This window comes from Onychostruthus taczanowskii, unplaced genomic scaffold (genome assembly GCF_017590055.1).
Source record: "Onychostruthus taczanowskii isolate IOZ18803 unplaced genomic scaffold, ASM1759005v1 scaffold1187, whole genome shotgun sequence".
NCBI lineage: Eukaryota > Metazoa > Chordata > Aves > Passeriformes > Passeridae > Onychostruthus > Onychostruthus taczanowskii.
The window spans coordinates 1-3,451 of NW_024498337.1; the positions used below are offsets into that span (position 1 = coordinate 1).

Below are 3,451 nucleotides of genomic sequence, written 5' to 3' on the forward strand. Positions count from 1 at the left end.
TTTCCCCTTTTTCCCCCCCTTTTTTCCTCTTATTTTCACTTTTTTCTTTCATTTCCCTTTTTTAAAATTTCCCCCTTTTTTCTTTTTTCCCCTGTTTTTTTAAATTTTCCCCCCTTTTTTCTTTTATTTCCCCTTTTATTCTTTTATTTCCATTTTTTTTCATTTTTCCCCCTTTTTTCTTTTTTCCCCTGTTTTTTTAAATTTTCCCCCCTTTTTTCATTTATTTCCCGTTTTTATTTAATTTCCCCCCTTTTTTCTTTTATTTCCCTTTTTTCTTTTATTTCCTTTTTTTTTTCTTTTCTGTTTTTTTTAATTTCCCCCCTTTTTTTTCTTTTTTCCCCTGTTTTTTTTTAAATTTTTCCCCAGTTTTTCTTTTATTTCCCCTTTTTTTTGATTTCTCCTTTTTTTCTTTTATTTCCCTTTTTTATTTCTCCCTTTTTTCCATTTTTTTCCTTTTATTTCCCTTCTTTTTTATTTTATTTCCTTTTTTTCTTTTCCCCTGTTTTTAATTTTCCCTCTTTTTTCTTTTATTTCCCTTTTTTATTTCTCCCTTTTTTCCATTTTTTTCCTTTTATTTCCCCTCTTTTTTATTTTATTTCCTTTTATTTCTTTTTCCCTTGTTTTTTTAATTTTCCCTCTTTTTTCTTTTATTTCCCATTTTTTCTTTTATTTCCCTTTTTTCATTTATTTCCCTTTTTTATTTCTCCCCTTTTTTTTCTTTTTTCCCTTTTTTTTCCTTTTATTTCCCCTTTTTTATTTTATTTCCCTTTTTTTCTTTTATTTCTCCCCTTTTTTCCTTTTATTTCCCTTTTTTACCTATTTTTTCTTTTATTTCCCTTTTTTCATTTCTCCCATTTTTTCTTTTTTCCCTTTTTTCTTTTATTTCCCCTTTTTATTTTTATTTCTTTTTTTCCCTTTCTTTTCATTTTCCCCTTTTTTTCCTTTCCCCCTTTTTCTGCTTTTCCCTCTTTTTCTTCTCTTTTTTCCCTCCTTTATTATTTTTCCCTCTTCTTTATATCCCTTCCTTTTTCCCCCTTTTTCCTCTTTTTATTCATTTTTTCCTCTTTTTTTAACCCCTTCTTTTCCTCTTTGTTTTTAAAATTTCCCCCTCTATTTTCCCCCTGCATTTTTTTCTCTGTCTTTTCTTCTCCATCTTTTAAAAACCTCTTTTACTTTCCCAATTCGCCTTTTCTTTATTTTATAACTTGTTTTAATTCCCTCCCTCGCGCTCTCTGTGCTGCTCCAACCTCAACCCCGTTTTTATCGCATTGTACCCAACCCCCCGCGGCCGCTTTGTACAAGGTGGAACTCGATACTTTATGTAGTTTTTATATGTTGTAATATTTCTTCAAATAAATCGCGCCTATAAGTTATAAAACAATTATTAAAAAATTCTCTCCGCCGCGCTACGAGTAGGCCGCAAACCCTCATGGCGGCGTTGCTTAGCAACCGCTTCCCGCCATGCCCCGCGCGGGGCGCTTCCCCCCGCCGGAAGTGACGCGCGCGGGCCGGAAGTGGCGGGCGGCCTTTCCGGTGTGGCGGCGTGAGGGCGGCGCAGGCGGCGATGCCGACCGGGGACTACGAGTGAGGGGGGGAGCGGGAACCGGGAGCGGAAACCGGGAGCGGGAACCGGGAACGGAACCGGGATTGGCTTCGGGACCGGGGACGGGAACCGGGATCGGGAATTGGGATCGGGAACAGAGTCACGGCGGGCTCGGGGCCTGGCGGGGCCTGCTCGGTCCCGGTTGTGGGGCCTGGTCGGTCCCGGTTCGGGGTCCCCGAGGTCCCGATCGGGGTCCCCGAGGTCCCGGGGGGCTTCGGGCGGGGCCGGGGCCGTGAAGGGAAAAGGGGCGGGGGGACAGGAGGGGACAGAGGGACAGGAGGGACCGTGGGGGTGGCACTGAGGGGACAGAGGGACAGGAGGGACCGTGGGGGTGGCACTGAGGGGACAGAGGGACAGGAGGGACCGTGGGGGTGGCACTGAGGGGACAGAGGGACAGGAGGGACCGTGGGGGTGGCACTGAGGGGACAGAGGGACAGGAGGGACCGTGGGGGTGGCACTGAGGGGACAGAGGGACAGGAGGGACCGTGGGGGTGGCACTGAGGGGACAGAGGGACAGGAGGGACCGTGGGGGTGGCACTGAGGGGACAGAGGGACAGGAGGGACCGTGGGGGTGGCACTGAGGGGACAGAGGGACAGGAGGGACCGTGGGGGTGGCACTGAGGGGACAGAGGGACAGGAGGGACCGTGGGGGTGGCACTGAGGGGACAGAGGGACAGGAGGGACCGTGGGGGTGGCACTGAGGGGACAGAGGGACAGGAGGGACCGTGGGGGTGGCACTGAGGGGACAGAGGGACAGGAGGGACCGTGGGGGTGGCCACGGGGGTGGCCCGGAGGGGACAGGAGGGGACAGGGAGCCTGAGGCCGTTGTGTCCCCACAGCTCCAAGCCCAGCTGGGCTGACCAGGTGGAGGAGGAGGGAGGAGAGGATGGTGAGTGACACCGGGGACACCTGTGGGGACACCTGGGACACCTGGCAGGAGTGACACCTGTTACACCGGTCACACCTGGGACACGTGGCAGAAGTGACAGCTGTGACACCTGTCATTGGTCCCACCTGGCACACCTGTGGGGACACCTGTGGGGACACCTGGCAGGAGTGACACCTGGGACACCTGGTGGGGGTGGTACCTGTGACACCTGTCAGGGGTGGCGTCTGTGGTACCTGTCACACCTGTGCCACCTGTCATTGGTGCCACCTGTCACACTTGTCACTGGTGCCACCTGTCAGACGTGTGGCATCTGTCACACCTGCCACACCTGTCATTGGTGTCACCTGTCACACCGGTCACACCTGGGACACATGGCAGAAGTGACACCTGTCACACCTGTCACTGGTGCCACCTGTCAGACGTGTGGCATCTGTCACACCTGCCACACCTGTCATTGGTGTCACCTGTCACACCGGTCACACCTGGGACACATGGCAGAAGTGACACCTGTCACACCTGTCATTCATGGTACCTGTCACACCTGTCACTGGTGCCACCTGTCAGACGTGTGGCATCTGTCACACCTGCCACACCTGTCATTGGTGTCACCTGTCACACCGGTCACACCTGGGACACATGGCAGAAGTGACGTCTGTGACACCTGTCATTGGTGCCACCTGTCACACCTGTCACACCTGTCATTCATGGTACCTGTCACGCCTGTTATTGGTGCCACTTGTCACACCTGTAGCACCTGTCACACCTGTCATTCATGGTACCTGTCACAGCTGTCATTGGTGACACATCTCGGGGTGCCACCCGTGTCCTCAGGGACAGAGAGCTGTTCCAGGGCTGGGCGAGGCTGGGGTGACCTGCCCAGGTGGGAGGGGTGCCCTGAGCCCAGGTGAGCCAGGTGAGGTTACCTGAGCCCAGGTGAGGCTGTACCTGAGCCCAGGTGG

At 51.0% G+C, this 3,451-nt stretch overlaps 1 long non-coding RNA gene across 1 annotated transcript in view; it reads left to right on the plus strand.

The window, feature by feature from the left end:
- The first annotated feature begins 1,515 nt into the window (after positions 1-1,515).
- The window catches only part of LOC121348347, a 2,436-nt gene continuing 500 nt past the window's right edge, over positions 1,516-3,451 (plus strand). Inside the window, exons 1-2 of the long non-coding RNA XR_005954364.1 lie at positions 1,516-1,584; positions 2,443-2,492. This is a non-coding gene — a long non-coding RNA (uncharacterized LOC121348347). The remainder of the gene's footprint in view (positions 1,585-2,442; positions 2,493-3,451) is intronic.